Below are 12463 nucleotides of genomic sequence, written 5' to 3' on the forward strand. Positions count from 1 at the left end.
GGGGCGGGGCGGGCTAGCTTCGGCATTTTGGGGGGCGGGGGGGGGGGGGAGGTTTCGACCCCCGAACCCCCCCCCCCCTCTGCCTACGCCACTGGTATAGCCCGTTGAAAAAAGGTAATAAGCAGGTTGGCAGCCGTACCGGATTGTCTAAATTCATCCTCCCCAGCTACGGACGAGTGTTGCCATATCTCAATGGATGATCAACCTCACGTTGGATGAACAGACACAATTTCCTTTATTTTTTCTTTTTTCTACAGTGGAAGCAGTGTGAGGCTTTTCTATGTGATTGGTACGTACTAACACAGGCAGCGTGTTTCGACCAGTCGATAATTCCGCGTTGCAAGATGACAGTGGGCGAGGGAGAATTTGTTGGCCCCAGGTATGAGTGTGACGTGATCATATGGAAGTTTTCGCTAGTGTCAGAAATCGGCTGTCTTAATAATACGCGGGAAAGCAGAGGCGTAAACGCTTCTCTAAAACTCTTTTTTCTTTTTTCTTTTGCGATGCGAGACATTAGACGCATTTCTTATTTGGAGGATATCTCGCGTGCATGTTTGTGGGTATTCAAGGAGAGTGATTTGCTCGACATACGCTCACGAATAATGCCGCGCCCGTGGCGTAGTTGACGACGCAAAGGTTAGCCTGGTGGTTCATTCTCCCGGCCCAGTTATAGTTGAAAGGATAGAGACGGAAGACAATTGGGCATTTAATTGGGGAGGAAAGCATTTTCTCAGGCTAGGTGGCGCAAGCTACCGCCCGTTACAAAGGGCATAGCCAATATCATCTATTCATACATACATACATCCAAGAACGGAGTTCGAACCCCGCTTGGCCCAAATCTTTCTTGTTCCAGTCCATTCTCGACTGTCACCGAGTGTTCTGGTTCGAAACATTGCTTTACGCGCCGCGTGTACAAATTCAGCGGTAGCGCGCTGCTTTGGGACCCCGACGCAAGATAGTGACACTTTTCTTTTTAGGTTTGCATATCAGAAGTTCGCCTTGATAAATATTTATTTTCAGTTTCGCATTCATCTAGTTTGTTTTTGTTTTTTTTTCGCGACAATATATACCTGTCCAGAAGAACTTCAAGGTAGGATCAGGCTCACACACGTTCTTGTCGCATTTTGTTTTTGTTTACACTGTAGTTTTTTTTTCTTTCAGGGTGCAAAACTTCGTCATGCGGATAAAAAACAAAATTTAAAAAACGAGGCTAGCGCTATTTTGACGGTTTTGGTTATCGTTAGAATAGCAATTGCATTAGCCTCTTTGTTTTATTTTCCCTTTAGATTTTACGGTTGCCTCTTAACTATTTCATTCTACGTTAACAATATCGCCTGTACTGCGATTAGAAAAAAATAAAATCGGGCCCAAAGGGCAAAATGGGTGTCAGTGGGACAGCTCTAGTCCAAACTTTGTTGACACGTCGAGCAATCAAATATGGGTTACTTAGGATCTACGAGGCCAATGGGCGCGAACTCTCACGCGTAATCTGTCGAGACCTGAATCTACCTCGCATTGTCTTCTGATTCCCCGTCGCTTTCTCCTCCATGCTGGCTTCTCACCATTTTCCCAGCTCGCCAGCTGCGACCACACCCGCTGCTGCTCCTCGCGCGATCGTGCTGATTTCGACTACGCCGTCGACCTGACCGTAGACCCTTCGATGAAATTCGGTTTGTTCATTTGAATGGCGCCATCGAGTCTTTGCGCGTCATGGATCGTCATTTTGCTGCTTTGTTTCTTTAGGAGCTCCTTCTTTGTTTTTTATCGCCTTCCCGACTCCGCCTTCGTGACCTCTGCTTCGGGCTTTCCTCATGTCCTGCCATAACCGTGTCCTTGTTCAAAGCTCCGACCTTGCGATCTCCAGTTTATGAAGCACACATCTTTCTCAGGAAGCCCTTTGCTAATTTTGTTTTGAGCCTACTTGTCTTTGTTTGATGGTGAAGTACTCGCCTTCCTTTTTTTATATACATTTTGCTTCTTGCTACGGGTAAAAAAGAAACAAGGGAAAGGACGGATGAAGGAACACGCCACGTATACTATTTGCATCCGTTTCTTTGTGAGTGTTTTTTTTTTCTTTTTTTTGCTGATTTGGGAAAAACCGAGACGAAGGAAAAGGAAGAGAACATTATGATGGGCGAGAGCTGTGAAACGCAGGGTATGGCAACCTCAAGGCTGTAGTAGGACTGGGCGGATATAAAATGTTAAGCCCAGTTAAACATCGACATTTAATTGAAACATTAAAGGGGTACTCCACCGATTTTTTGAGCTACATCAACTAACTATACTTTCTGACTCCCCGGCCTTTAGCCTTTCCGGTATGCTATTTAGCATCGCGAAATTCATAATAGGTATTGTGAAATCGGCAAATGAAAATGGTGCAAAAAACAACATTCAAATATTCGCGCACTTTTCAGTGCCGTGACGTCAGAGGCAGGCAGGCTTGCCAGTCGAGCAAGTAGTCTAAAAATAGAATATGCCAATCATTTGTTCCGCGCTGGAGCGCGAATACGGGAGCGAGCTTCCAAAGCACTCATTTGACACCAAGAAACTGCTTCAAATCCGTTGGGAACAACTTCTGTAGTCCAAAAAAGTTAACCCCTGCCTTCCACTGACGTCACTTTTTCATTGTTGCCAGTAGAGACTTTCAGTTTGAAAAACATGGTGAAGACCAAAACTGTAAATTCAATAACTTCGCGAAAAAACAATATTTTGACCCAATATTTGGGATACTATTTTAGCAATGTTTGTTGGTTAGTTTAGCAAAATTTCAAGCAAATCGGAGACAATGAAAGAAACGGTGGAGTACCCCTTTAAGCGGTTCCACTCTCAAAAATACCAGTATATCTACTTTTAGGCGGAGCACTGGGACGGCCAATCATTCCAAACCACGAAGGGAGTTAGGCGAATTGCGAGGGCGGGAGGTACGTTTAGATCTAAAAATAAAGCCTGCGCCGCAACACTGACCACCACGTGGGTGCGTGAACCGTTATGGTCAGAGTCACAGTGTAGGCCTCATTTTAGGTTAAGCACGTTTTCGGTCTTGTCATCTGCCGAGATCGACTCTCGGAGTGATCGGCAGGAAAAGAGACGCACGGGCATTTTTAAGACTATAGTCATTCGAGTCGATCTCCGGCGTTTTCGTCTTTTTCTGGTGAAACTCTATATATTGTGTTTTTGAACGTCGCTTTCATTGTGTCATGAACCGTGAGGTGTAAAGCTTCGTAGAAAACTTTAGGCCTGGGTCACACTGCTCATACATCATACAAAAGACAGCCTGCAAACAAGAGTCACTGCAATATCCGCGGTTCGAATGCCGCGTGCCAAGTTCCCTCCTTGAACTCCTAATTTCCACGCGTCATTCGAAACACGGATCTCGCGGTGACTCGCGTTCGAATCTGTGTGCAGATTGTCTTTTATACGAGCGCCATGACGATGCCCTTTTGGCGATGCTCGATTGGCTGCAACGAATCGTGTACCGTCAGCTTCGGTCAGATTTGGAACCGAGTACAGTAGAGACCAGGAGCTCTAAACTCGTCAAACACAAAGTTGGGGCCGAAGTTGATGGTGCGCACCGATTGGACTTGGGCGACAAAAGCGCGAAGTCATCGTCGTGACTGTCCAATCAGTGCGCTCCGTCATCTCCGGCCTCAACTTTGTGTTTGGCGAGTTTAGAGGCCCAGGGGAGCTAAACTCGTCAAACACAAAGTTGGGGCCAAAGTTCATGGAGCGCACTGATTGGACTATCCCGACGATGACGTGGCGCTTTTTTCGCCGGTGTCCAATGAGAGCGCAACGCGAACTTTAGGCTCCAACTTTGTGTTCGACGAGTTTAGGGCCTCAGGGGTCTCAAACACGCGACGAGTCCCGGTTCCCATGTCTCGAGCCCTAGAAATGGCATGCACCATAGTGATCTCATCTCGTCGATTCACTTTCGCTCGAAAAGTAGCTGCGCTCTTTTCACCTATTCACATCTCACATAGTTTTTACGTATCTGTGTTCATTTGCCCTTTATTTCTATTCACATTTTGATTCCCCGCTTTTTGTAATGTACAACGATTCCACTACTAGGCTGCGGGCGCGAGCTATTCGTTGAAGGATACACTTAGCAGGAGCAACTGCCACATTGCGTGAATAGGTTGACATGCAGCAATTCATTCCGCGTGAACGCCTCAGAATGGACGCTAAAGCCTGATTCTCATTATGAGACTCTGCTTGCTATTTTTAGATGCAACATTACTCTGGCTGCGAAAGCGTGAACCGTAGCTGAAATTGTCGACGTCGATACTGAAACTCGACAACATAATCGAACCAAGTGTATCCAGGCATATACAAGCTGGCGATGGCCACTGGTAACATTGATCAATATCTTTTATCTACTGTTTGCACCGAGCCTACTTACCCCAACCAACCTTCCAACCTAAAAGTCTTTTGAGGCCTGCAGTTACTTCTTACCGCAATTACGGGGTCAACGTTTGGTCTACGGGCCGCTGTCGTTCGAACGAGCAGACAACAACAAGCAGAAACGTTTGAAAGAGCAGACGACAGTTCGAACGATCAGGCGGCCGTTTTAACTTCAAGACGCTCTGAACGTTCTGCAGGTGGTCCGTACAACTTGGCGGTTTTCCCGCTTTCATGTTGGAACGAAAGAAATAAATCTGACGACCGCAAGTATCCGTGAATTTAACCCAAAGTGCTTCCCGCACAAGCAATCATGGTCCGACGGCGTCTGGTTTTCCCTTTTTACGGCCCCTATCCCAAGTTCTCTAACGAACCGAGCAGGCAGAAAACAGGTGAAAATTGACCTTCAAAACTTTTCGGATTCTTTTGGTACAGCCGTATAGTCCCGGCGTTTCGACGAGAAGGCAGGTTTTTGTCTGGTTTCTTCCAAAACAGCACAGGAATGCAGTTCCGCGTGGTGACTTCCGCCTAGAGCCCCAGACCGGAAGTGCGCCCGACGCGCCACCATCGCGCCATGACGTAACATAGTTGAGTTCGTGTATACATTGTTCAGCTGACTGACTTGAAAGGAAACACAAACGCTGTTCACTTCCAGTCACGAACTGCCGCTGTCTGTGCCCCTTGCGCGTCTTTACGTCTTTGCTCTTCGGAGGTGGACGGTGTTTCCTTTCAGCAAAATGTATTTATTCCTGGAAGCCCGAAACCTCCTTGGTAAATTTTACCCAGATGCGTAAATTTAGCGCGGAACCTAATTTGAGATTCACGCTAAATATCGCTAAATCTAGCGCATTTTAACGTGACTCCCGAGCTTAAATCAAAAGTTAATAAAGAAACTCCCAATGCGGTTGAAAACACGCTGCACATTCTGCCTTTCTGTTGTATCCGTAGGGTTACTTTACACATGTTTCGTCACCCGTCAAGTCTTTCCTCCGCATTCTCACTTGCCACAAGAAGAGAGAGCTGGCGCTCGCCTACGGTCAATACCAGGCACTCTTTTATTGCAATGAACAAATCTAAGTGAACCGGTGCCGATGGTACGAGAACCGCGCTGGTTCTTTCTGTCGTCGCCACGTCCGCCATTATATTGATCTGTTTTTTTTTCTTTCTGTTGTTAGGAGGAAGAGCTCGAGTCCCTGGCCAGTGCCGGCTGGAGCCCCCTGCTCGGCTCTGCGGTCGACGGCTCGGACGGGACGCTCGTCTCTCTCAGCGGACAGGTGAGGGACACTGGGCAAGAAGATCTTGAAAAATTCACAGGGTCTCTTCGGTTATCCCTAAGACGACTTGAGGGCGAAAGCCCAAGCGCCGATGTAAACATGATATATGGAACCTTTGTACACAGCGCGCTCTCTGACGACGCTCTTTTGGCGCCGTTTCTCTGGTATCTTTCGTGTTAGTACCTTTCATGACGCCGACGTGTTTTAGCTCAAGGAACTTGAAGATCGAGTGAACCATGAGACATATAAGGCTTTCGCCTTAATAATAACGAGTTCAGATTTCACAATACGGCGAAACACTGAGGGAGGAGAGCAAACGAGGGGGCACGGTTACGTCAAAGTGCCCTGCTTTGATCTGGAAGGATTAGTGGGTATACGCAAATCTATGTACCTTGTTTCAGCTGAACTCCGGACGCAGCCGACGCTACAAGCTAACGGGACCAATCAAACAGCGTCAAAACCGCGGGTCACTAAGCCTTTTATGCTTATGGTTGGTTCAGCGATGAGACAACACGCAGAGAAAGATGACGAGCACCATGATGGTGCGCTTTTGACGCTCTCTGATCGGTCCTATCAGGTCGTGGTGTTGGCTGCCTCTGAACTTCAGCTGAAATGTAGTATTGCCGCCTTTATCTCTACTCGCTGTTCGAACGCCAGACACAGGCGTTCGGCGTTCACGTTTTACCCACTAACGATTTATAACTAAAGCCCCGTACTTTGACGTCCCCTCGTTTTCTCTTCCTCTCCTCTTCCTTCTTTTCTGTTCGCATAGTCACTGGCAGGATGAGAACTGCAGGGCGTTTCTCTTCCGGATGCCAGGCCTCTCTCGTCGCTGCCTCCCGCCGGACCTTGGCTGCGAGTGCAAGTTTGAGCTTCACGAGATGCCCAAATGGTATCGAACGTATAGCAAGCTTGCCTCGGAGGCGGGACATCCGAAGGACTTGCGTTCCGTCCCCATCCTGTCAGTGACCACAGGCGCATATAGCGTATAGGGTCATGCAAAAGACGGGGAACACATGAGGGTGTACGGAGCCGGAAACCTCATTTCCGCTGTAAACTTGTTGCTATTGCGTTTTTTGTTGTTGTTATTGAAATAGACTATACTTCGTAACAGGTTAAGAAATCCAAAAACAAACTTATCCCACAAAGCCCTCCATTCTTTCCAATCTAGCGGAGCGAACGCCGGAGAGGAGGCGAGTCCATTTGCCTCTTCTCTGGCCTCTTTTCCAGCGTTCGCTCCTAAGTGGAAACAGTGGAGGGCTCTCCGCGATGAGTTTGTCTTTGGTCTTCTTAACCGGTCACAAAATGCACATCCTGCGATCTGCTAAATAACTCTGAGACGGCGTACCCCGTATACGTAGCCGCACGAGCCCCTCTAATAAACGCAACATGCGCAGGGGCGCCGCGTAAGCGACGGTAGCGGACTTGATCGCTCGTAAAACATGTCCCTAAATTTCCCCGTGAAAGCCGTGGCTATAATTCTACGACGGAGGAGGAGAGGATGGGCGACGCATCCCCGCCGGCGAAGACGACGATCGCGCTGTCACGGCGCAGTTGTGCATCGCGTGAAACGTCGCGCGCCCACCTGTGCATATATACGGACACGGTCGGGTCGTCCGCTCGCTGCTTCCCCGAGTCCTTATTTATTCGCCTCCCGTGGTGCGTCTATAGAGCCTGCATACTTCATTAGGCGTGCCTTGCAGCGCGCTGTCATACATCGTCTTCTCCGTTCAGCCAGTGACAACCCTTCCCTCCGCATGCAGCGCCGTCAGACGCGCTTTGAACGACGTCGGTTCTGTCAGCCCCGTGCGTTGTGGGCCTGGCATACACCACGCCATAAACGCGTGTAACGGCGTGTAGGACGGTACCGTACTCTCTCTTTCTTTCTTTTTTCTCGTTTCTTTTCCGCTTCTCTGCGGAACAAGCGCGGGATAATAGAGACGCTGGTGCGTTGTTCTTTGTCTCCCGCGTCGAGTGTCAACTTGCTCCGGGTCGACTGCCGAGCAACGCGCGCGCCCGGGTCTCCTTTGTTATACTTCAAACTCGTCGATAATGCTATTTTTTTGACGATCAGCCCTAGTCTCCGATGCGGTTTATGGTTGGACTATTATGAGCTTGAGAGTTTCATTTTGGTCGATCTATGCGTAGATGACTCGCCAGCGAGCGCTCCTGTTATTCGACGGTGTTGCGAGCGCTTGTCGCAGCTGTTTTGGTTGAACAACTTTGAATGGCGGGTGCTTGTTCATCCGAATGTCATTAGTCTTCGTGGAGAAATTAGGACATATTGCTACCACTGACAAACGTTTCTTACACACTGATATAAAAATACGCTTTTTTACATTATTTTTTTTTTAGCATGAAATTCTAAAAAGGTAAATGATAAGCAAAGCGGCGCGGTTTAGAGAAATATGACAAAATCGGTCAATCAATCGAGAGAGAGAGAGAGAGAAGGGTTTATTAAGGAAGGACAGAGAGGTTAACCTGAACGTAGGTTCTGGTTGGCTACTCTGTACTGGGGAGAAGGGGGAGGGAGGAGAAAAGGTATGACAATGAGGAAGAAAGATGAGGTGAAGTTGTCAATGAGGGTGAGCAATGGTACAATTGATTAAAATCTCACAGGCATTTTTAAGCACCCTACAAAGTGTCTGATAATTCTGTGTTCGTGAGGAACATTACCAAGGCCTTCGTGGCCTTTATGAATTGGTGAGTTGTGTCACAGGCACCAAGCACTTTTGATGAGCAGAAAGGCCGCGAGTCCAACGCCATTAATGTCTGTTCCAGCACTTGTCGATCCTCGTTAAATTTATCACATTCACACAGGATGTATTGAATTGTCCCTTCAACTTCGCAGCTTGGACAGTTCGCGGAATCTCTCCTTTGAATCCGATAAAAGAACTGCGGTGTATATGCCACACCAAGCCTTAGTCGGTGCAGGACCGCCTCTAGCTGTCTTGAAAGTCCAGATGGAACGCGGAATGCAAGTTGGGGATCAAGGGAGTATAGCCTGGGATTGTGGTAATGTGGATTCATCCAGTAGTTTTGTGAAATTTCTTTTGCCACGTCTTGAACCAGAATTTTCGTGTCCCATCTGGAGTAGGGTATGCAAGTTTTCTTGCCGTTACTGGTTGATTTTGCTGCACTATCTGCTGCCTCATTGCCGGCGACACCACAATGACCTGGTATCCACTGAAGAGTTATGTGACAATCAATCGAATGTATTATTAAAGTCAATCTCTGCTCTCCATTTGCGACCCCATTCAATGTCAGGGTGTTAAACGACGCGGGACTTTTCGGTTTGCTTATGTCTGACTTATCTTCCTGTTTCATACCGAAATGCTAGGGGCACACACGGATGAAATGACTACTCCCTCCCGACGCAAATACGTGTATGAGAGCAAGAAGGCGATTTTCTTGGGGTTGCGTTACATCAGAGTAGTCTCACGATGAAGCGAATGAGTTTGCCGCAGTCTCACCGAGTCTCTGCTACAATTTAGTAATTGAATATTTTATTGCCAGGGAACTTCCACAGCGGAAAGTATCTGTAATCCCTGACAGTTTACGAAACGCGGGGCGTGTCTCATTGTGTTCACGCCTTGGTTTGTTCGGCCTTATTGGCTGATGGCGCAATCTCGTTGAGCGCCGAGCGAGTCTCGATCGTTTCCGAAGCTCGTCCCGATAAAGCGGCGCAGTATTTCTCGGCGTGTCGAAACGAGAAGCACCTCCACCCCTTCCCATCGGTCCTCTCCGAAGGAGTGATCCGTTTAAAAGCCATCCCATTGTCTGGACCGTTAGCGGCCCTCGCTGCTGCCCGCCCCCCTCTGAGCGCGCGCGCTCGTAAATCGGCGCGGTTCCACTTCCGGGGGAAGAGCAGGCCCTCGACGCTCTGTCACGTCGTTTGTCACCTGGCCGTCGAGAGCGCGCTTCCCATCCGAGGCGCGCTTTCGGACGGCCCGCGATCTCACGCCGTGATCGCCGCGTCGTGGTCACGCCTTCGGCTCCGGAAGCGCGGGGGACCCGGTGATCGACGATGCGCCCATGCCGAGCTTTTCACCCCGGCGAGCGTTCGCCCGCTCTCGGCGGGCGGCGCCGGCGCTCGGGCGTCGACCAACACCACCTAGAAGTCAAGGCCTGCTCGTTTCCCCGCTTAAACGTCATCACTGATAGATCCACCCGGTGCCGCCTATATATAAAAAAGACGATGACGTCACGATGACAATGACGTCATGATCAGGCCTTGTCTGGTATTGCGTCGACGGGCGGTGGCCGTCCGACGGGTTGTCCGCCCGTCCTTCTGCCGACGGTGCGACCACCGCGCGCGCGTCGCGCAGTCGCCGCCGTTGCGGCCTTCGACGCCTCCCACGACCTTGCGCGGCAACTACAAAAAAAAAAAAAAAAAAAAAAAAAGAAAGTGGTGCACCGCGAGTGCGGAATTCCTTCCCAAACCATGGGCGTAAATTCGCAGTCCTTTTTATTTCTTTTTTCTTCTCGTGCCTGACCGACACGCCCATGTACAGGATCGTATCTTAAAAGTAGAACTAAAGACTTCTACAACAGTTCCTAGCCTTCGATCCGTATACTTAGTGTCACGCGGTAAACACGAATCTGATATATGGGACGATGATGGTTTGTATCCGTGTTGTCGGTGGTTCTATGTACACGCATGTTTACTCATAGTGTGCGCGAGGTTCGACGGTTAGTTGTGTGAGGCGGCAGGCCGGGAATTAGCACGGACCACGCGCCGCGCGCCGAGTTGATTGGGGGCGAGATCAGCGCGGAGCGATAAGCGAGACCGGGATAGCGCCAAACCGTGGCCTCCTCGCTCGGAGCTACTCGCGGGGCAATGAGCGTGAAATTAGCGTGGCCTCCTCGCGCGCTCGGCCTTTCTTTAAATGGCCTTCTTTGCACGTGCTTTTGCAGCGAGATGGATGGCACCGTAGCCTCGCTGTAGGGTGCCGCGGTTGTCCGGACTCCGCAGCAAGCCACGCCGATTTGCTCTTCGGTGTGTTGAAGAATTCGTATCGGTATGGGGCGGGGCGGAGTTGCGTGGATAGGAACGTCTTCCCGCGGCGTGAAGCCGCAATCAAACTTCTCCTACTTTTTACAAACGACACGGTGTTCGCTGAAGATACGATGACAACATTATTTGCGGACACACTTCAAGCATGTTCCAAACATGTTCACACATGCGCATGCTTCGAACATGTCTGCGGACATTTTTCGTGTTGCCAATGTGAGAGATGCACTCCTCACGCAGCGTATGTAAACTGTCATTCGTACGATGTATTTGTAGTGTGACTACGGGAAGAGGGGCAGAAGGTATTCCAACTTTCATGGCCGTGTGTTTTTTTTGTTTTTTATTTATGTTTTGGTTCACGAGGGCTGTCTGTGCGGATGTTTTGCTACTGGGGATAGGTATAAGTAAACTTGTCTTGAAAGCTTGGCGGTTCGGTCGCTTGGCGAAGCCATTCCTGCAAATGAAATAAAATCGTGATGCGCGCATACGTGTAGACGAGGGAACGTTACTCGGACCCAATGTGCGTTTTGGTGTTTCCGGTGTATATGAGAAATCTAATCCGCGAGCTTGGTGTCTTTAGTGTGCCACCACACAATGCAGTGACACACGACCGCACCCCGGTGTACGATGCTCGTCCAGAACGAAATAGGCGGCGGTGGGGATTGAGTCCAGGATCTATCGCTTTCGAACTTTCGCCACCTTTCGCTTCTGTGCCAAACGAAATAAAAATGCCATAAAAGCGGCAAAAAGAAATCAAAACAGTTTTTTTTAATTATCTCAAATATTACGGGTTTATGTACACCAAGCCGCTAAGTAACACTTGCTGATGAGACATCATAAAGCATATTTTCTTAGCAGATGCCTTTTTATGGACACGACTTTTAGATAAACACCCGGACGTAATTACTTCCGGAAACGACCACATAATTCATTTAAAGAAATTCAGGGCGTGGCCATTACACGGACACGTTTTTCTCAGGGCGATTGTTTCCTGTAGGCTCTTATCTTTCTGCGCTAATATACGTTAGGCTTTCGGTGATGATAAAAGTATTAACTAAAATAAATCACGCCCCCCGCCCCCCTCCCCATTTCTTCTACTTTCGTTGACCCTATCAGCTGCCACGTGGATAACCCGAAATGTATGGCTTCCCAATTTGGTCTTACTTTTGTTTCTTAGGAGGATACTTTAATTCAAGTGTCTGTTGCTCGGGATGAAGGATAGGGGGGGGGGGGGGGGGGGGGGGGTGAGGGCATAGCCTCTGCCTTTCTGTATTTCGGGCCGATAACTGATTATTTCCACGCATAATCTTTAACGCGGAAATGTAGGCGTCCTGCACTTGGAAGCGGAGGAGAACAGACCCTCGTGAAAGAAAGGGCGAAGGGAGAAGAGAATTCGGAAGAGGAGAGAGAGCGAGAAAAAGCGAAACGCGCGAAATTTACGTCGGCCTACATGCAAATATCAGTCGGGAAACATACCTACCATTTGTTGACTTATGCTTTGTTTCGTAAAACGGGGTTGATTGAAAAGCCGCCACTTTATACTTTCGCCCGAAACATATATATGCTACACGACTGTGATTTGCAACTCTTTATCTTCTGCGAGTATAGACGGAGAACGGAGCGTTCCGGTTTTGGACGAAAGACCCGACCCTTTCTCACTTGCTTGTGTGTCCATATAATCGCTGGCAACAACAGGGACCGACTAGTCCCGACTATCTCGCTATATACTTCGCTTCAGCATAGCTTGGTAAACTGTGAAAGCTACTGCTCCAGCGAG

This window comes from Ixodes scapularis, unplaced genomic scaffold (genome assembly GCF_016920785.2).
Source record: "Ixodes scapularis isolate PalLabHiFi unplaced genomic scaffold, ASM1692078v2 PGA_scaffold1__304_contigs__length_218370807, whole genome shotgun sequence".
Lineage (NCBI taxonomy): Eukaryota > Metazoa > Arthropoda > Arachnida > Ixodida > Ixodidae > Ixodes > Ixodes scapularis.